This window comes from Thermobia domestica, chromosome 13 (genome assembly GCF_964235325.1).
Source record: "Thermobia domestica chromosome 13, izTheDome1.hap1.1, whole genome shotgun sequence".
Taxonomy (NCBI): domain Eukaryota; kingdom Metazoa; phylum Arthropoda; class Insecta; order Zygentoma; family Lepismatidae; genus Thermobia; species Thermobia domestica.
The window spans coordinates 98440119-98463675 of NC_137466.1; the positions used below are offsets into that span (position 1 = coordinate 98440119).

The following is a 23557-nucleotide window of genomic DNA, read 5'->3' on the forward strand; positions in this document are numbered from 1 at the left end:
ACTTATGCAAATGGTGTGACGAAATTATGTTGCACTTTGAATATCTTGGAAACGAATTATCCAAGGTAGATGGTTGTCAAAAAGTACTTAAAAGACCTTCATCCAGCAATGGATTGACAGTTATTAATAATGATATGTATGAGTTTCAAATATAAATAACCCTCACTGTTTCACTCATGTGATCCCAGTTCTCATTCTTGATATCTGAGCAGTTGAGATTAAGGAATAAACGTCTATATCTTCTTCTGAGAGAACCCTTCAGCTGTAAGAATTTCTAAGAACAAAGAGACTTAAAATAAAATTTACCGTTTCCCCCGTGCTCCATTAATCTTCTCGTATGTACAGAGCAAAGTAATGATCCACAAATAGGTCAATTGTTTCTGGCTGTGAAAAATTTGTATTCTACAAGCTCACCCTTCCAGCTGAAATTTGCAATGTACACACTTACCATACTAATAGAAATACAAAAGATATGGAAATCTTATCTGCATGGTTTATTTTCGATTGCCATAAATGGGTTCTGCTACGTGAAGTTGCCACCGCCCATTTTGTTTTTGATATAAGTTGTTTATAAATCCTGAACAAACGAAAATTTTATGAAAACAATCGTAAACAAACGATCTGCATGGTTTAATTTTCAAATTCTGAAAATGGGTTCTGCCAGGTTTAAACACATACTTTGTTTGGCATTATTTCACGCTTGGTTTGGTGATGTGTGTATGTGTACGTGTGTATGTAGGTTTATTTCGGTATAACAAACGGTTCTGCGAACTCGAAATATTTTAACAAATGGTTCGCCCGAACCGGTGCGAACCGGCTGAAAAGCACCATTGTGTGTAGTCTACAATTTAAAAATAATACACGATCAGCTGCGATTATTTAGTCAGTATTAACTTGAAAACTGTTATGAACAAGTAAATTAACCATAATTTCGTTTTTTGCAGATGAAATCAAATAAAAAGCCTCGAAGGTACTAAAAATCATTTTGCGAATTTGTTAATTTGATCGTAAGCCTTTTGATATATTGTGATTTTTTTATTTTTTTATTTTTTATTTTTTTTTTTAGAAATATAATTTCAAGGACATTAGAAATGTTTGCTTGGGATTGACATAATCATAATGAGCATCGTTGTCGTTTTATCCCAGATAGCACAGAAAAATTTTTAAAAATGTTTAAAAATTTGCAAAGGCAAACTAAAAAGTTTGCAAGAAACTTGCCTTTTCAAATGAGAAAATTTGCCGAAAGTCCAATGCAAATAACGAAGTTGACGCTGGCTGAGTTTGCAGCAAAGTTGCCTCAGAAAATTAAAACATCTGCCAATACAAACGAAATGTTTGCGACTGCACAGCAAGAAAGTTTGCCAGGACTTTGCTGCAAATATTTTGTGCAAATTTTCTTTGACAAAATTTCCGAAAATGAGCTGATAAATTTGATGAAAATATTAAAAGGTTTGCAGCAACATTGCAGAAAGTGTTTTCACGATCGCAAGATCATGTTTGCTGCAAATGTATCAGGTAATGTTTGCTGCAAATTTATAAAGTGAAACCTAACTTTATGAAACATCAATTTTTTTATAATGTGGATTCGTCTTTTCTTAGTGGCAAGCATTAAACATCTTTAGCTACTTGCCAAAGATAAGAAACTTACGAACGATAAACACACAGACAAAGGATATCGCAATTTATCTACTTACTCAACGATCATATCCCTGTACTTACTCTCACACACATTCACAAAATAACGTCAGGCTGCCTAGGTCAATAAAAACATGTGATAAGAAACCAGTGAGTTTATTCTGGAGTCCTCTGATGTATTGGCTTTTCTCGATTTTCACTTCCGGCTTGTTTTGTCACAGTTGATGTAGCGAAGTGAATTCTGGGTACGATGCGCGCGCACTCGGATATATTATCACATATTTGCTTTCAGCAAATTTTCAAAACAAGTTTTTTAAAGAAATGCAAACTGTTTGCGACGGCAAACTTTCAACGCTATATTTTCAAAAAATATGCAAGTTAATTGCAGTGGATAATTTATTTTTACAAATCTGTGAAAGTTTGCAGATCATATTGAAAGATTGTAATAAATATTAAGAAATTTTGCCTTCGCAAACTTTCAGATTGTTTGCTCCACTAAACGAAGCAAAAATTTGCCGCAAGTATTCGTGCTATCTGGGATATATGAGGTAAATGCTTTTAAATGAGCTTCCTGCAGATCGGTTTGTCTTTTCACTCATTTCATAACCAGATTTCTTTCTCCGATGTCACTACCGATCATCACCTTCCACCTTTTCTTAGACCTTCATTCGTTCTACGATATGTTTGTATAATTAAATTTCGTTACACGTACTTCTTCCTTTTCACAGCTTGGCTAATTCATTCCATCTCAGTAGTGTTTCTTCTGCATTTTCCTTCAGGTTTATTACATTTACTTCATTCCTCATTCGTTCGTTCCTGATTGTCCTCAGTTACTGCACATCCGTGGTTGCATATTCTCATTTCTGTGTCCCTCATTCTGTTCAAGTTTGCTAATACAATTTTGTCGTTACCGTTACTGGTATCTTTTGTACGTAAAGAACATTTGCCTCCAATTTTTCCCATTAATGTTTGTTACTCACTTCAGTAACCGTGTTCCTTCCTTCATCTGCGATTGATCCTAAATAACTGAAGTTCTGTATTCTCTTAATGTTACAGAGATCTCCATTCAGAATCAGAACGGATACAGTGCAAATGGTCAACATTTGATCATTAAGACCTGACTAGTTTTTGAGTTGCATTATATAGATATATGTAATAAAATTCGGTTTATGAGCAACTAAAGTACAAATAAACTGATGGTTCATTCTACAACTATATAGATTCTATGTTAATGATTAAAACACATATTCTCTTCAGTTGTGCATGATATTTTATTGTAATATTTTACTGGGACAAACTAACTGTTAATCATGTTTTTAAGGGAATAATTATTAGGAAGTAAACCTTGTTTTGTCTTTCGTGGGTTATGAGCTTATGCAATTCATAATATAATCGAGACGACTTTATTAATAGGATATTCTATTTAACTCGATGTTTAAGCAAAATATTCCGAAAGTGTTTTTTTTTTTTTTTTTTTTCCACACGGAAACTGTTGTTAAACACAAATATGCCATGGCATGGGCATCATGAGCTATACATCTTGTACTATTTTTCAACATAGTCGCCACCGACATTGAGACATTTGTCATTGCGTGCTGCGATGCAAGGAATTGTCGCACAGCTTGTTCCATCTCAGTATTATTTCTGAAATGACATCCCGAGAGTGCGACTTTCAATGCAGGGAACAGGGAAGTGCAATAGGGCAAGATCGGGGCTGTAGACCGGGTAGTACAATCTCCCATCCGAAGTGACGAATCTGATTTTGTGTGAGCCTTCCTGTGTGTGGATCTCTTTCGTCGAATGGCGGACCTGAGTTTGGTGAGCGTGTCGCAGTGGCGTGCCGCATTGATGGTCTCTTCATGGAGGAAATCAAGGAGAATCACACCTTTCGCGTCCCAGAACACTGTGGTCATAACCTTTCCTGCGGAGAGTAACACTTTGATTTTATCCTCACTGGTGAACTGGGTCTACGTCATTGAGGCGACCATGGTTTCTGGAGTAAATTGGCGCACCCATGTCTCATCGCCTGTGATGATTCTGTACATACATCGCCTGAGTCACAAGACATGGATGACCGGATTCTAGTATATGTTTATCTGCAGTAACAGTAAAATCAATCTCTCACATCATTGTTTCCTTTGCAGACACGGATGTATTTTTAAATGCGATATACCATTTTCAAAATATTGGAAAATCCTTGGAATCCAGGAGTTGTGGTTTTTGTGCGGATCGACGAAGACTGTGAGGACAGTTCCATTCCACTCATCAACGAATATCATATCTGCGTACGAAATTTCCATTCCACTAGTCATTCACGTATTAAGTGGTTGTGATACTACTTTCAAAGTCGGGATAAAACATGCAACACTGAAAGTTAATGAAGACTGTGGACCAGACTTTCTCGAAGATTTTGGTAAAACAGAGCTATCTGATAACATGATAAACAAAGTTGAAACATTTCTAGTGCAAACTCATGGTTTATAGTTGACTATATTCGATGAATTACTCTTATATCAATGTCTCACAGGCGTCTCCAAACGACGTTCGCGGATCTAGTTTCTCCAACCTCATCTATCCATCTCCATATTAAAAGAGCGTACATACCTTCAATGTTACAGATGGTTATACGCAACTGATAATGCACCCGACTTAGATCCTGGTCAGTGTGGATACAACAGAGTAGAAGAAACTCTAATGCCTAGAGTAGAAGAAACACTAATGCCCAAGATTAGCGAGGAAGTAGCAATGCCACCAGATTTTTCAAATCTGTATTCGTGCAGAAAGAACTTCAGAGAAAGTGTATGCCCATGTCGGGTTCTCAGACTAAGCTGTTGTACATACTGTAAATACGAAGGGGATTTTTCGTGCCAAAATCCTCACAGATAACATTCAGTATTATATTGTGTGTTTTAGACACATCATGTAAAATACTTCTTGTAGTGTTTAAACATTTGTTTGCTTGTCACATAAGACTCGGAGCTTCAGATGTTCATCGTTTTAGATTAGACGTGTGTCAAATCTCCCACAAAAGAGGATAGAAAATTCAAGGTAAAAAGAATAAAGCATTTCAGTTTGTTTATATATATTGTTCCAATCTCAAAATCGGAGAGCATTTGTGCAAACTTAATTTCCTTCAGTTTTGTTCAGGTAAAAACTTTTTGTAGGACGCGTCATTTTGCGATCAAGTGGTCTTAAATGCAAAATGTACAGGGCGACAGAGCGGCAATATTCGAATCCAAGATGAGGCTCTTGCCGACCACACTTAAGTCATGTGGCTTAAAAAAATGGACCACCCCAAACTTGAATCTGAATTCAGAGGGGAGCTTTCAGTGCACATGAGACCGTAGCAGCCACTTACACTACTTGTACCGAAGGAATTTATTATAACCTGAAGAATCATGAGTAAACCTACATAACCTACTTACATTTGTAAGTTATCACCATTTCAAATCACGTGTCCGGCAAATTTTAATTATTTTCTTCACTTTTAGTAAATTATTCTTCTTTCTCAGTAACAAATGAGGTATTGATACCTGAATCAGCTGACGAGAATATGAATTCTTCAGTTTCATTTCGACTTCATATAACATATTTTTCTCAATTTTTGGCACAAAATCAGGATCTGCTGCATTTATAGTTCTTACTATGTTACCCCTCTGAGATACTATGGCCATCTTCTTTCTCAATTTACAACTACATTTATTAAACAATATAGTAAGAAGTTACGAGCTTCTAGTATATATAAACGAAGTCACTGAGAAAATTACTTTTAAAATAAATGCAGCTTTCGGAAATGCGTGTCTAATAGAAGGCAAAATAAATAAATAAATGTGTACGTTAGTGAAAATGCGTGTCTGACAGACGCCATCGAGCTTTATAAAATACTTATAAATGCCGTCATAGACGAGACTGCCAACAATGAAATACTTGCTTATACCTGAAATTAAATGAAAAGCTATTGAGGAAATCAATGATTTATTTGAATCCGTGTTGCCAGCACAACACAATAGAAACACATACGTATCTGAGAGACACGCATTTCTTGTCAAAGGTTAAGTTAAAATGGCTGGTTGACGTCGCAACATGTGATAATCATCATCATATATATATTAAATAATATTGTAATACAAAGTTAATTAATTCTGAGAGTCGTACTTATAAATATTTGAAACATAAGAAGTCGTATTCTTTCTGCACCTTAAATATATCCAAATATATATCCAGTGTTTCAATAAGTCTACCTGCTTCTCTCCATTTCCTCATTTTGTACATTATGTAATAATTTGTCGTTCATGCATCCCCTCCTGTAGTATACTGCTCTTACTCTCTCTAATAAGAATTACTCAATCACAGGGTGGATTGATTTAAATCAGTCTGATTTAAATCACGATTTTAATCAAGATTTAAATCACTTGATTTTTTTAATAAAAATCATTGATTTAAATCAAATTCCGAAATGAATTAATTTAAAGTGAAAGTAAGTAAAATCCCGTTTCTCTTCTGTTATTCCGATTATGGAAGATAATAATCATAATACAGTGAGACTCAAATGTATGTAAGCACAGCATGAAACGAGTATCATGTGGGAACTATCAGGGAAAATCCCGTTTGAACGGGTTACGGGTGAACCCTGCTTTCTTCTCTTTGTAACACAGGGTTTTAAAATTTCTGTTCCAATGGGGAAATCACCATGGACATTTAAGATGAAAGCTCTTTTGTGTTCATGTCTATTTGTTTGTTTCCAGATAATAGGGGCGTATTTAGAGGGTTCGATCCCCTCTCCGAAACAAATATATATATATATATATATATATATATATATATATATATATATATATATATATATATATATATATATATATATATATATATATATATTAAAATTTTGGGCGAAATTTATGTACTAAATACATAGAAGTTCCTCGGGATCGTAATACGACAAATTTTGGATGCGTTAAAATATCGAATAATACTTTTGATAAAGTGGATACTTGACCCCATTGCAGAACATGCCGCGATCTGCGATGTGATCGCAGAAAATTTGCGGCGCCTGTGCAGGAAAAATTGTAAGAGGAAATAAAATAGCCAACAGAAAAGTATAAAAACGTGCCTGCTATGTATAGATGTCTTAAATGCACGGACAACTCGCATTTGAACTGTTTTTCTCGTCACATAAAGAATATTTTTAACAATCACAAGTGTTTCTTCTTCTGGAACTGATTATCTTGACTTTTTTATTTTGGAATTCCTGCAGGGAATTCGTGTTTTTATTCATTTCAAAATCTCTTATCATCGCGAATTGTGTCGAGGAATTTGAAGCTTTAAAATATATAAAACGATAATTATGCCTGTTGTGCTGTATGGTTGTGAAACATGGTCGCTTACGCTGAGGGAAAACGCAGACTGAAAGTATTTAAGAATAAAATCCTGAAACGAATATTCGCAACCAAGAGGAACGGAAATGAGAAATGGCGAAAACTTCATGATGAGAAACTGCATAATTTATACCATTCACCAAACATGGTTAGGGTCATCAAATCTTGGAGGTTCAGGTGGGCAGGACTGTAGCGAGAATGGAAGAAAGTAGGAACGCTTTCAAAGTTTTAACTGGAAGTCCAATCGGAAAACGACCATTAGGAAGACCTAGTCGCACATGAGAGAGCAATATTAAGATCGATCTCGCAGAAATAAGAATACAAAATAGAAACTGGATTCAGTTGACTAAGGATAGAAGTCAGGAGAGCTTTTGTGAACATGGCATTGAACCTCCGGGTTCCATAGGTCAGAGTGAGTTAGTTAATTTTAGGCGAAATTTATGTACTTTATATGTATTTCGTGCGCTAGCTAGTTCCAATTGTTTAAAAATATGCCCCTGCCAAATCTCAGTAACTTTCGTGAAAAGAAAAGTGTCATGTTGATATACATTGCTGTACTTTTTCCTTAATGCTTAAGAAACATTGTTTGGGATTGAAATAGGTTAACGATTGGGATTTAATTCAAAATTAAAACCCAATACTCTCACTTAAATGACATAATTAACATTTAATACTAATTCCTAATGTTTTTTCTTCAGTTCGCGACTTGTATCATACGAAGAAAAGGATTTGATTTAAATCAAAAAAATCGATTTAAATCAAAAAAATCAACAAAAATGATTTTTTTGAAAAAAATCATGATTTTTTTCCACCCTGCTCAATCAGTAAGTAAAACTACTAAATATTGGTAGTTTTCTCTGATGCCATGTTTAGTTATAATTTTGTATTTTTTCTTATTTCTTTTAATGCAGTTATAGCAGCCATTTTGAAATAGCGTACTGAAAAAAAAATTGCACATTACGGAACATATTGTACGTTTTATATCTTTCAAAATTATAACAGTAACTTTTTTTTCATTATTTGATAGTCAGGCAGTTGCACTTCCATAGATAATGTTTCTTCATAATCATAAATAAAGTAACTGATCATTTTCTGTGGAGTTTTTTTTTTTTTTTTTTTGTGTGTGTGTGTTATTGGATTTTAAATTCTACAGTTAGTTTGTCAAAAAAAAAAGAAAGAAAAAGAAAGAAAGAAAGAAAGAAAGAGATTCCAAAAACGCTGGATTAGACAGTTCTTTCGGTGTTTCTAAATTTGTCAGAAAAACAGAAGAGAACAATCCATTATACAAGGATTGCATTATTAGGCCCTACTATGCTTGTAGACCCGGTTTCAATCCAGATACTTGAAGAAGTACCTTGTTAAATTTCAAATATATGTTTGCTTTGTCTGCTTTTTAAAATATGTACATAGGTATAAAGAATAGAAACTAGAAAAGTGTACATATGTGCTTAATAGACAATACATATGTCTATTTTAAAATAATCCTTGGCAGTGTAAACTGTTCAGTGAAATGTTTTTTTATTTGCATTTGTAAACACAGTTAAACTGATATTCTTAAAAAGATACCCATCACGTTATAGTCACAAAAACACAATTATCAAATAATATATCTCTAAAGATAGGCAACCTGCTTTGTCAGTATTTAAAAATTTTATTAGGCAATGTATTAAGCATATTCGACTAATTGTCATGCTATTAACTTAAAAGTCAGAAATGCATCTAAATATTTATTAATGTCGAAATTTACAGTGGGAACTACTGCCTTCGATAGCGGCATATTTGCTTATATAAACACTTTCTTTTGATCACATCTCGTGGCTTTCATTTCGTAATGGATAAACATTACTAGCATGGTTAAGCTTGCATGTGATTTTGAAAACAAAATACATAAACCACATAATGATGGATAGTATGTAATAATATAATACACTGATATTCTTGTTCCAAGGACTTACTGTAGCTTCAATTATGTTGTAAAAGAAATTATCGGTGTAGTTACGCTTACTGGTTACATGTTGAAAAAAATAATTGAGTTTAAGCTAATAGTTATAATAACTATGCGTAGTTCCTTTAATAATTATCATGCTACTTCATTATTTTGTAAACATGTTTTAATATCGTCATAATCTGTGAAGACTTATTTCATTTTAAAATTGATCACGTATCATAACAATTGTCTCCATAAGAGTTCAGAAAACGCTTTTATTAACGTCTATCAAATCAATGTTATATTTGCTGATACTTTTAGCTTTTTTAATCGGGGTAGTTAAGATTGCAAATCGCAGTGTAGGTGAAGTTCTGCGGTGCAATTTTCTTAAGTTACACACCTGAAATTATTTTCTTCCATTTATGGTACAGAGCATCGTTTCTCTTTATAAAATATATAACAAGCACATAAGGTATTCTATGACACACATATATAGCGGCCGTTTTGAAAGTTTATATCTAATGTTTTTTTTCTTAAAAAAATCATGTGTGTATTGCGTCATGCTTTGTAACCCAACATATTATTATTATTATTACTAGTATTGTATGCTAAGATAACCTGTCTGTCTTCCCTTTATATGAGGCGCATATTTTCTAGTGTCATTCAAATGAGAGTACGTGGAAAAGTATATTATTACATTTTGTAGCCTGGACGATTATAATACATATTCCAAGATATGTTATACTCATTCACTTCTCTAGCTCTCTCTCTCTCTCTCTCCAATTACTTTCAAGTTCCGAAACGAAATATCATTCATGTTCTATATAAATAAGGCCGGCATGTCGGCAGTAAGTACAACTTCTTCAACTTTGAATGTTGTCAGTCAGATGATTACACTTGTCCAATGGCGCCCTCTTTGTTCGTTACATGGTCTATCCATCAACACTTTTTTTATTTTTTAAATTTCTTTTATAGAGCGTAAGGTGTTACTGACCCAGGTAGGCTTAAAGAAACGTACAATATAATACTTGACGTCATATATATATATATATATATATATATATGCAGTTCAAACGACTTAACATATAATACACGTGCTGTGTCGGCTGGGCTGGGAAATTTGGTAACGAAATGTTTTTTTAAACAGTTAGATGCGCCAACAAAACAGGTCCAGCCTCAGGCAGATTTTGAACCTAGCATAAACAGGCAACACATATGAATGTGTATATGTATGTGTGCGAGTGTGTGTGATAGAGAGCTACATCATGCGAACAGACAAGGTGTATTATGGAGGAGGAAGCGGAGAAATAAGAGGGGAAGTATATGTGATACATGCATAAAATTATGAGACAATACTTATGATATACGTTGTATAGTTGCAGTCGAAAATAATAATGCAAAAGTTTTTAACAATCTGGAAGATCCAGGAAATTTCATTGTTCTGAAAAATCGTTTTTTTTTTTTTAGGGGGGGGGGGAATTTATGGTTTTGAAAACGCCAGGGAAAGTTAGTTCTGAAAAGGGCAGTGAGTTTTACCGTTCTGGTAAAGAAGTGAAATTTTGAAAGTTTTTGGGAAAAATCTATGCTTATAATAGAACTTATGTCAATTATTCGAAAATCAGATCGAATTGCTTTCTCTGACATTTTCCATGTAATGAGAAATGTCAGAAGGTAGTTGTATGCTTTGCATCTGTAGCCCATGATTTCTGATTTTCACGGTGAATAACTATCTGTATTCACACCAAGCTCAAATAGTCCATATAGGCCAATAGATTCATATATATAAAAGTCATATCTAAGTAAGGGGAGAAGGGAAGGATCCACAATCACTGTAATTGCAAGATTACTTTAAAACCCGCTGTATAGTGCTCTGTTTATGAAAAAATATTTTATTGCAATGCGTCTCACTAAATTTTTAATACAATATTTTGTGTCCTTTACAAACTGATTTCCAAAATTTGAGAATTTTGGTGACTCCTCCGACGATTTACTATAGTCATGCATTCAGAGGCGACTTTTAAAGGAAGTCATATCGGTAAAAATTAAACTTGTAGTGATTCAAACTAAGGGTAGAAAACTTACTTGAGGAATTATACAAGATAATTTTCATTCCTTAATTTGAAACGATAAAAGTTGAACTTATACCGGTGTGATTTCCCGCAAGAGCCACTACTGCCTGTATGTTGCTTGTAAACTTTTGCCAGGAAGGTGTGATTGATTTTACGTAAAAAGTAAAGAATGAAGTTTCTGTGAAGGATATTAGGAAACCAAAGGTCATATCTTACGTGACCATGAACGAAGGCTCGAGGTCAAGTATTCAGGGAATTTCTTAGTAATATTCGTATTGAATATTTTGAAGTGGAAAAAACAGAAAATTTGTACTTTTAACCTGTACATATTATTTTTTAAAAATTTCTTTTATTAATATTAATCTAATTCCTAGATTAAAAAAAAAAATGTACCTTTTTAGTGTAAAGAAGTAATTTTGTTTGTTCAGAATAAGGACATTTTGTATGACATTTATTTATTTATTCAATTTAATATTATACAAATTATGCCCTTCAAAGTAATACAAAGTAGTTAAATAAACGGTGGAATAATAAAATAGTACCTATAATGGTCGCCCTCAACATTGATAGATGGGGAGCAGTTACTAATGAAGCGTAAGGAACACATTATAGGATATAAAATTGTACTACCTTTTTATTTCTATGTAGAATAATATAGTTTCCAATATTTCGGATACTTTTAGCGAATATCTTTTATCAAGGATCAAAAGAGGTTTCTACCAAATTTATATGCTAAATAAATAAATAAATAAACACTGCTGTTGATGCAAAAAGCATGTGAAGAAGTTATTGTATAGAATGATTTTGAGCCGCTTATGGTCCTTGAGAAAGGGTGCTGGCTAAAAGTACCCGAAATATTAGAAACTACCTAAGAATAAAATTAGTCTACCTGGTTCATACAATTTTGTAGCTTTGATAATATAGTTTATATAAACAATGGCGAGGCTTCGGTCCCTATGTATGGAAAAGGACAGATTTTGGGGGTTGAGAAAGAAAATTTGTGTTGAAATTTCAAAGAATGTACTGAGTAAAGCGGCATTCCTTTGGAATAAATAAAAAGTGGAATCGTTTTGAGCAAAGCTACTATAAAAGCAACGGACTCTTATGCTTTCGGCACTGCACTGCGATTAGAGGTTGGATGTACGTCCGCATATCTGAAAGAAATAAGTACACATGTCTTGAGTTAACGCCCATTCGGAATTACAACCTCTTTAGAGTACGACGTTTCTGTTCGATTTGCTTTCAATTGCTAATATCTTCATATTTAGGCACTACGCTTTGCATCTTTATTATATGACTACGTAACATTAAAATATTTGCAGCATTAATTGTGTGTGTGTGTGTGTTGAAGAACAAAACGGATATAATAACAGTGCTTTGACTTAATATACATTTTTGATCGGTCTCACATGTATAAACTTTGGCTTTCATCAGTGAGAAGTAACTGATTTTGCTTTGTGTTGATCGATTGCTTTGGGTATATTTCACCGTCTTATAATCAGAGAAATAATGAGTGAGAAAAGAAAGGGAAGACGGTTGTAAAGAACAGCCCGAGTCAAGTACTACCTCGAAATTTAATTATCCAGAAACGGTATAAAATGACTACGTGGAATGCTGTCGAATTTGTTGAAGTCGGACATTTTAGTAAGTCCGATCAGTCCTTCTTTGACAGCTAATCAAGACCAAAATCGTAGACAGACATTGTCTTTATCTCTTTCTCTAACGCTTACATTGTTGTTGTAGTTATTTACTATCGACATTCAGTCTGAAAATCAGGGGCGCAGGAACTGAGAAAGAGGTGTCCAGGGGTAGCAGTACACATCATTTCTTGCTTCTATTTCTAAAATTTTCTTTTTACCTCATTCCAAAATTAGCAGTGAAGCTTCTGTAGAACGGTGTATAATATTTAAAATAAATATGTAATCGGGAAGCTTTATTCCCAAATCCCGCGAGGTTGGATTTATTAGACTCCTATCATATACTTAATCTAATTGGTCAGAACCACATTAATAACTAATAAATATATGTAATCATATAATTTTGTTTCGTTTCTTTATTTGTATATGATAGGAGATAATAATAGCTTTATTATTTAATACGTACCTTTCCTGTTTGTTTATTTACAATTTTGATAATATGCAAGCGAGAATAGGTTGCCTACCATTCGCTGCGCTAATCTATCGGTGAACCAGAGGAAGACCGACCAAGTAACGAGTTGTTGGACGGTGTGTGTTGTGTTAGTCATGCAGGGCAGGGAGTGATGCCGGGCTCTTCGTCGGTCGGGTCAACGCTCCCTTGGTTCGGCCGCGGGGCTCTCCGCTCCGTCTTCCCAGGATGTGACGTAGAGAGCAGACGAGATCAGTTGGTGAAGGGCCTACCTGATTCTCTTGTGTATAAACTAAATAGTAACGCGGAGGTCCGGTAGCTGATTCTCTTTCCATTCTATGACGTGGCAAGTTCGTTTCTACCTTCTTTTCTTTCTTCTTTTTAATTCCTTCTACCACCTGCCTTCCCAACTGGTACCCTTGATGAACTTTTCGGCAATTTGTCACCTGTCACATGGGACCTGGTCTGTAGCGTAGAGAGAACGAGAGGAATATACGTTTACTGTGGAGCGATCTAGTGGTGCCATTACGAACTACCTCCGGTGTTTAATATAAATTAATAGATTAAGTTAAAGTGGGCAAACAAAGTTCTTATTAAAGTGTTTTAAATTCGTTCCATTTGAAAGCTGGTTTTAATAATTTGTATTTATATTAATGAAAGATTTATATACAAATGTCAGTGCAGGAAAACAGGAAGATTTTGTGGTGATCTCGAATCATCGGATTTCGTACAAATTAAGCACGCATGGGCACTATCCATGACGTGACTGACCTTTGGGACCAAGAAATCAAGATATTGTATAGTAAAGCGTCAATTCACGGTCCATGCTTCTCTACGTATGCGGAACAACGTTGACACTTTTTTTCCCTCCCTGTGAAGATCAGTGCAGAGCACTACGATATAATCTATTTGAAATTTATCCACAATTCCTGCACGAATTTGTACACACAATAAAGAATGTTCATGGTACGTTACAGTACACACACTTTCAACATTTATTGAAAAGTGTGCAACAATCAAAGAACAATAATACGCACAGCGAGTGCAATAGGGGAAAATGGTTCAAAAGTACATAGAGGATGTTCAAGGTTACAAAGAAGACATTAGATTTAGAAATTAAGGAGTAAAGGGAGAACGGAGTCTGAAGCAATGGATGTGTACATCTCAGTTTCCGGTAATCAACGAAAATATATATATATATAACACAATCTTCGGTTCACACCCTCTAGAAAATATAGAAAAATCGCTAACCTCAAAAGCTACTACACAAACAAAGAAATGTTTGAAGGTTTAAAAATGGGAATTGGAATATGTATTTGAGATTTTTTTTTTTTAAAAAAAAAAAAGTAGTGTAGTAGTAAAAATATTAGAAATTTCAAAAGATAATGAAAATTCTTAATACTTCGACATTTATTAGACAGTACACCCAACATGATTCGTAGACACTTACGAATCATTTTATGTTCTAACTAAAGAATCTAAATCTAACTAAGAGAACCTTAGTGAAACGTTATAAACTCAGCATAATTTTATCACTGAGTAAAAGAAATCACTGGGTAATTAATTGATTACTCACGTATCACAGTTTCATCTGTTGTTAATCTATTAATATTGCTATAATTATTTTAAAGAAATACAGCAAAATCATTGAGTTTAGTTCTGTTTAGTAATTTCACTTCAATACCGTATATAGAAAAACAACGGTAACTTTTCCTTCCTTTCATATTATCTACTTTGCTCACATTATTCTTCAATAACTAAATGGCTGCAGGGAACAACCAAAAATTCGTTGATTATTGTATATATGTACTCTAATTTGAAACCTTCTTTCACAGTAGAGAATATATCAACGATAGAAGCTAAGTATTCCACTAATATTAGAAACTAGCGAACTATTATATCAGAAACTTTCTAAGGACTAAATAATTGTGAAGATTTTTTTTTAAACTTATACAAATTTTGAAGAATGTGACGGTATGTGGGATGGGACTGATATGCATACTTAAGGGTGCTCTTTCACTCTTCTTCAATATACCATAACAGAAGTCAAAGAATAATGCAGTAATATTTCTGATACGAAGTATAAAAGACTATACTCTGTTAAGTGTTCAATAAGTTTGGGATGTTTTCCGTTGGTCAGTTCGTCATTTTAAGCCTATGAGAATGTCTATTTAATTTGAAGATGCATTCGCTGACGACGGGAAATTACCGGAATACAAACTATTTTACAAAAGTAATATTTGCTAAAAACTAAATGATTATACAGAGAAATTTTAATGCTTTAATTTTCGATTTCCGAAATATTTTGAAAATTTGGAGAAAATGCGGCTGGGACTGATTAAGCACCCTTGGTATCAATACTTCTTTTGATTGGAGGAGTTTTTATTTTTCTTACTGTATGAATTGCACAATTCAAGAGAAATGATATGTAAAATTCTGTCAGCTGCAAAAACATGGACAAAATAATTATCAAGTTAATGGATTTCAGTCGCGATCCCATGGTGTTTGTGTTTCTACGAAAATTTTGTATGCACTATATATATATATATATATATATATATATATATATATATAAGAGAGAGAGAGAAAGTTAAATTATACAAAATACAATTAAAATATTATAAAAGCACTGGCACAAATTCACCGATATTCTTAAACATCTCAAATTAAAATAAATAATTGGAAACATTAAATTAAATGTTTTGAGATACAGATTTGAACTAATTAAGTTAAGGTATTATCAGAATATAATATAAAATGTATATCGGAAACATATGATTGCTTCTGCATGTATTGGCTCGGACTAACCTTTATTATACGTCTATCATATAATAATTACCGAAATCTTAAATGGAATCTTCTTCTGGGGCGTTTTTTTAAGCATCGGTAGCAAACTTCTAATCGCATTATATGACATAAATCATTTGGTATAGAAGTATAAAGCAAAAATCTTTCTTCTTGAAATAAAAATACATATAAATATTTCGCTATTATCGAAAAAATATATTGCACTCCTTAAGTATCTGAACTTCCACAGGACCACTCTGATACTTTTCTTGATTTTATTCAAAACTTTCCAGATTGGAACTATACGGTTACAACCTTAAGACTGTAAACAATACTGATCTGCTACTTGTGAATAACGGGAACCACTCAGCAGATTTTCTGCTTCTTTGGTTTGTCTTAATTATCCAGAAATAGACACTCCAGCAAAACATTTTTCACACGGTATACACATTTTTGATTGACACACTATTATTAGTATTTCACACAATGTACTAACACGAATTCCAATAAAATTATTTCTCTGTACATGTGCCGTGTATTTAAGAGTGCAATTTTTGTTTGGTACTGATGATAGCGAGGTATTTGTATACATACAAATGTATTTGTGTATATATATATATATATATATAGAAGAAAGGTTTTTGCTTGATACTTCTATACCATAACTATTGATACCATGTAATATGATTAGAAGTTTGCTATTGATGCTTTAAAAGAACACTGCTGAGGAAGATCGGAGTTCTCGTTGAAAACTTCGGTAAGTATGAAAAGTTAGACTTATATAAAGGTTGGTCCAAGTTAATACTTGAAATAATGTGTCAGTTTATTTCCTTAAGTTGTTACTCCTGCGTATGTAAAAGTGCTTTCATCGTCAACTGCCCCCTCGGTTGTTGGTTTCTTTGAGCATCTATTTGTGCAGACGGTGGACAGTGGAACTAGCAGTCAACCAGTCGCCAAGGCAAACAGTAGTCTGTTAGTCTGTATATATGTGCGAAGAAGTATATTAAAAGTGCGCCTGCAGGATTATGAATGTCGTGCACCCACTTGAGAATTTTTATGAAAACCACGTGACCGGAGACTACCCGGTGGCATGTTCACACGGTTTGCCAATTACAGACTGCACAACTTTTTTTTCAGTATTTTTTTCTTTCTTTTTATAATTTTTTTTAAAAACTCTAAAAGTTTTCTAATTTGATAAACGAAAGCAAAAGCGAATTAGCAGCTCCCCCTGACGTCACAGAAATATTACGTGGTCACGATTTAGTTAAAAGATAATATAGTTGAAGGTTATATTGAATGAGGAGAGATGATTGGAATATTGTACTTTTATTGTTTATACTATTGATAGAAACTAACACTAAACTCCGCGTGCAGAGATTTTTCTGAATCAGCATGCTCGTTGTATGTATTTTAGTATTTATTAATAGTTCATGAAATGTGAAAATTATAGAAGATGGGACGACAGAATTTAAAATTGGCTTGTCTTTGTGAATGATAAAATTATGTTTTCTTAGTATTTTAGAAAATGTGCTTCGGACTTCATTACAGAGAATTTTCCACCTTAATAAAATCTGTTAAAAGTTACATTATATTTGGTCTAGGAATTAATTCGTGCGGTTTTTAATAAAAATTGAAGCTTTATTTCAAAAACAAAGTAAATGAATACGTTAACAAAAATATTGTCCATCGCTAGCCACTACTTTCTCCCATCTTTCAGGCAATTTACGGATTCCGTGTCGAAAGAATTCCTCATCTTTTGACGCAATCTAATCAAAGATCCATTTTTCGATATTTTCTGAAGAAGTTATCATCGTTATTCATGCAATCGATCAAGTAGTAGTCAGACGGAGCAGTGTCTGGTGAATATCGCGGGTGGAGTAACACTTTCCATCCGACATTTTCCAAATAGGTTTTGACCGGTTTTGCGACATGTGGTCGAGCGTTATCATCTTGATAAATAAGTTTATTATGCCTGTTATTCCATTCTGGTCGTTTTCAGGCCAGAGCTTGGTTCAAACGCATTAATTGTTGTGGATAGCGGTGTCCATTAATAGTTTCACCAAGTTTCAGAAGTTCATAGTACACCACACGTTTCAAATCCCACCATATATACAGCATAACCTTTGCACAATGAATATCTCGTTTCGGTTGTGAAGGACCTGGTTCACCTTGCTTCACCCAGGCCTTTTTTCGTTTAGGATTCTCGTAATGAATCCACTTTTCATCACCAGTTACAATTCGATGCAAAAATCCCTTCCTTTTCTGTCTTTGAAGCAGCAATTCGCAAACGGTTTTTCTTCTTTCAACGTCTTTCTTTTCAATTCATGTGAAACCCAATAAGACATCTTTTGAATCATTCCTATGGCTTTGAGACGTTTGGAAACTGTTGTTTGCTCAACTCCAAATGCTTCTGCAAGTTCGTCCTGCGTTTAACACGAATCCTGATCAAGCAATGCTCTCAATTCTTCATCTTCAAATTCTTTTGGCTGTCCAAATTGCTTTTGGTCTTCCAAGCTGAAATCACCACCTTTAAACCGTGCAAACCACTTCTGACACGTTCGCTCAGCTAGAGCATGGTCACCAAACACTTCCACTAAAATATGATGACTTGCGGTAGCACTTTTCTTCATGTTAAAGCAATGAAGAATAACTCCCCGCAAAAACACTTTATCAGGCACAAAATGCGCCATTTTCAGTTGAAGAAAAAATGTTGTTGTTTCCGCTTCAAGCAACTGACATATACTAAACAAGATGCTCAATGACAGTAGTTTTCAACGCATGTTTGGATCAACGAAACTATGGAACAATAAGCTAGTTACGCCATCTTTTGTAAAACCGCACGAATTAATTCCTAGACCAAATATGTATATGTATTAAATTTTCTATAAGCATTTATGAAATATCTTTATAAATATAAAATTAACTTGGATTTCTGTTTCTTATTCTGTGATACTTTTTTTATCTTGTCAATATCTTTGAATAAGTTGGTCACTGAATAATTTTTGAAGGTACATCCGTATGGAAAAAGTTACAAGTATGATGCAAGGAATGGTAAATAGGTTATATTTTCTCTTATATCTGAATTCACTCTTCCTTACTAAATGCTTCGTTAGAAGGTGGTTAGGACAAAGAATAGTGTTAGTGAAGTGGAAGAGATAGGACTTTAAAAAGGTAAAATAGACTTTGAAGTCTCTGAAATTTCTTGTGGAAGTTTGAACGATTGCACAAAAATTCTGAATCCATTTATTATATCTTATTCTGTGATCGTAAGTAGAAGAGTTTAATACATTAACAGCAGAGACTGTAAGCCTATATATAAACAGCAGAGACTGTAAGCCTATACATAAACAGCAGAGACTGTAAGCCTATACATAAACAGCAGAGACTGTAAGCCTATATATAAACAGCAGAGACTGTAAGCCTATACATAAACAGCAGAGACTGTAAGCCTATACATAAACAGCAGAGACTGTAAGCCTATATATAAACAGCAGAGACTGTAAGCCTATACATAAACAGCAGAGACTGTAAGCCTTTTGCAGTCCATCTATAATGCATTACTATGAGCGTGGCATTACAATTGTTTATGTCTTACAAGTCTAGAGTTACTATTTTATATGTTTTCATTTTCGTTAGCAATTTTGATGCTATTTTTCGTCTTGTTTTGCATACTTACCTGTATATTGTTAATCGTTCACAATATTAGTTTGCGTTATTTTAAATATCCTCTTGTACTGAATTGTCCAAAGAAGTTCATACGAATGGCTGATTGTAAAGTTGGCAATAATGTTACGGAATTTCATCCGATCCGTATTCTGAAAGAAAAGAAATAATCCAGATATAAACAAGATATACAAAACTTCAGTTATATAATATTTTTAAAAAGTAAAATAATTTGGTTTAAAAATGTGTAATTAAGTGCAAAAGCACCTTAAAAACAATTCCATTAAATGCAGAGTATTGTTTATTGTTAAAGTACTGAATTTGTGCGATTATTGATTTCGTTTTGAATTTCTGTGCATGATGTAATGGTCGTTTGCAATGATGCGAGGGTAGAGGGTCAGGACCCAATTGAATCCTGTATTTACTCAATGAGACCCCATGCCAATTCTCGAAAGATGAAAACTAATTCAGGCTACCAAATTAAACAAAATTTTAGTAGAACAAAATCGACAGCAGATGTTTCAGTACTTACCTCAAGTATAGTCTTGGGTTCGTATTCACGTAGGCAAGCAAAAGGTAGTGGCATGAGAAGTCAGCATTCCTGTAAAGAATAGGATAAATATATATGGCACCACACTTCGAAGTTACGAAGAAACTACGTATCTTGTTTAATTAATAATTGAAATATATGTACGAAGTATTTTTGAGTAGAAGCATTACTACATCTAGTAATCAAAATAATGGAATATGATGAAGTGATGACTACCGAAGAATTAAGTAATGAGTTATGATTATAGATTAAAAATATGTGTATAAAAGTTAAAGTTCAAAGTCTGGCTGGCTGTCAAATACATGAACCGTCTAAGAAATGCCACATAAGTACACTACCATAGATTAACATTATATTAATGTAACCTGACCGAAACCTAAACTAAACCTAAGACGAGTACTTAGCTGGGAGATACAACCTAACCTAAATCTACATACATCTAAGAGAAAGAAAGGATAGAATTTTTACCTGATACTCTCTTTTCACGATGTAGATGTACACTAGGATGCCTGGGTTCGACGAGCAATGGGATCCACGGAACTAGTACATTATATTTGAGAAAATAAGGACAAGTTGTTCAATAGCTGGAAACAAGAGGATATTGTATTATGTGAATGCAATATTGTGGTATTATGTTGACTTGGTATCATATTTTTCTTTGTCAAATTGTTGTTACTACTATTATTTCATAATTGTATGAGATGTGTAATCTCTACCTACCTTTAACCTAGATTGTAGGATTTGTCATTATGTTTATCTCCTAATTTGTTCTTCCTTTTTCTAATTCATACCTGAAACCTGAAATATAGTTTGTATACCGCATTAAGAATTTTATATTTTGCGTCTTGACTTCGGGTAAAGGCACTAATATCAAGGACGTGATTATATCAACATCTATTTTAGAATGCGTTATTCGATTTCATTAATTCCAGAGTTCGCTCTTGTTAACGACAGACCTCTGTCGCCTCGCGTTGTTCGAGCTGTTTCTACATCGCGAGATGCCATGTCATCGTTTTAATGTATAAGGAAAAGGAAATGTTCTATACCACCAGACTGAATGCACACATCGTGGCGAGGACTCCTGCGTCTTGAACAGGAAGTTGCACTGCACATCTTCCATGAAAAAGGATGTATGTTTGTGAAATAGTAGTGTTCATATCCGCTTCCTCCTCTTCCGATGTTTGAGATCCCTTCATATGTTACTAAATCAATTTCTCGTAACAATAATATTTGAAGATTAGTCATGTGATCTACTGGGTACACACATGACTATAACATACTTTAAAAGTGATATAACTACTTCATATTGAACTTAATATTGTTTCATGGTGATGGCTGTGTTGTCCCCACTTCGATCCTCGGTCGGGGTAGTTTACCTCGGATACTAACCTTAGTAATGGATCGCATGCTACTCCAAGCAGTATGTCACGTCTCGTGTAGCCATAACCCTGAAAATCAGGGTTTTCGGATGTCCCGGATTTTAAGGGACAGTCCCTTTTTTTATGATTTTGTCCCGCGTTTTGGGGAGCTTCGATACGGGACAGCTAAAGTCCCGTATTTTACCCAAATGACAAATTTATCTCAGACAACGACTTTAAAGCCCGCAATTTTTAATGAGTCGTCTTGAGTGTGGTCAGTAAATGGCAAATGCTTTTTCAGAAAAGCTCTGAGTTGCCAATTTTATTTAAGGTCGTCTCCTTTTTTGTAAGCATCCTTACTGTCAAATTCATTTGTAGAAAGAGTTTTCTCACATACGAATTTGAAATGGACTGACATAAGCAATATGTGTTCTGCCCAGTTGATGAAAACTGAACCTATAATAGCAATCAACTCTTGGACTTTAAGCGGCAATAAGTTTTACGACAGCCTAAAGAAAAACCCAAAGTTGAAAAAGACTATAAGTGCAGTTAAGTCAGCGTGAAGTACGATTTTTTGAAGGAAGTTTAAGTAACGTAAATCCAATGTTTTAAAAGTAATGTTTACCTAATTTTTCGTACAATAACTCTTTGTATTAATTCATACTTTTGTATTTCTTTCAGTCTAAAATGATTACTCTTTTTATTTGATGCCTGGCTCACTTTTTACCACTATATCATGTTTATCAAAACCCTTCCCTTAATACTTATTAAAACTCGTCAACCCGTCCCTTATTTTGACTATTTTTATTTGGCAACCCTGCTGAAAATGGACGTTAAATCTTCTGTCAATCAATTATAATGTTCCCATGTTTAAGACAAGATGTATTAATTTATCGAGTAATAAAGGAAACGTTTTGGGGTAATTTATTTATTTATCATCCTTGACGTACCTATGTAGTACGTCAAACTACACGGAATCATCAAATGCAGAGTGTACGTATATCTTACATTACCTACAATAAGACAAATTTGATTTAGTACAAATAATAAGAAATATTTTTTTACAAATTCAAACTAAAAGCTTGTCACTTGAAAGTTCCTGAATACGTAGAATAACTCTCTTAAAATCTATATTTTTCTGTTAGCTTTAGGTATGTTAGTAAATAGCTAAATAATTTAATTCCCTGAATATCAAAAACTTTGGTTGCAAAGCTAATTTAACAAAATTCTTATGTATGTTCATGTGTTGTTTGGTGTGATAAGTATGTATATATGCATGTTTCGGGGTTTCATTGTCTCCATTAGGCTTGTACGATTTGATAAATAATCATATGTGTAAGATAGATAGATATGGAAGAGGTATATATATATATATATATATTTTTTTTAAAGTTGCTTACGTGATCCGTCTGTAAGAAATACGTTTAATAATGCACAGACATATTTTTAGTGTTTTAAATATTAATTGGCTTTTCTTGCTTTGTCATAAAAAAGATCTAGTGAAAGTCTTAGTGTTATAAATATGGCAGCTCGAATTTTCGTGACCTTAAAAACTTTAAAAATGTGCATGCATTTATGCTTTGAAAAATAGCAAAATTGGATCTAAAATATGACAGAATGACCCAGAGAAAATAAATAAATATATACATTTGTTTTATATTTCTAAATATTAATTTATTAAGTTAAAAAAGTTATTTTGTCCTGAACAAATTCCTTTAAGCTCCAAAGCATCGATCTCATCACATTGGTGAGCCCACAGAGAGGAAAGCTGAATGGCACTTCTCTTGTTGCCAATACTGAAGAACATATTTCTGAGTAATAATTAGAACTTGCCTACAATATGACCAAAAATATGCTTTTATATAACTTCGGGTGCAAATATGACCTGAAGCTGAAATATAGCTAAAATATTCATTTATATGTCCAATGAAAGTAGTATATGCTTGTGTGTTTAGAAGAGTCAGAAATATGTTTCTATATAATTAGACATGCAAAAGAATGTCAGAATAAAAATATGACATGTTTTAGATATTCAGCTCTTAGTGATCAATAAATTGTTTAGTTATTTTGTTTGGTATTTTTAGGAA

At 33.6% G+C, this 23557-nt stretch overlaps 1 protein-coding gene and 1 long non-coding RNA gene across 4 annotated transcripts in view; one reads left to right on the forward strand and one right to left on the reverse strand.

Moving 5' to 3' along the window:
* The window catches only part of LOC145668378 (uncharacterized), a 226390-nt gene that overhangs the window by 135475 nt on the left and 67358 nt on the right, over positions 1 to 23557 (forward strand). The window lies entirely within an intron of this gene.
* LOC145669247 (uncharacterized) lies at positions 19480 to 20699 on the reverse strand. Its single transcript, XR_014128176.1, has 3 exons — positions 20581 to 20699; positions 20095 to 20163; positions 19480 to 19714 (listed from the first exon to the last, which is right to left on the reverse strand). It is a non-coding gene; the product is annotated as an uncharacterized LOC145669247 (long non-coding RNA).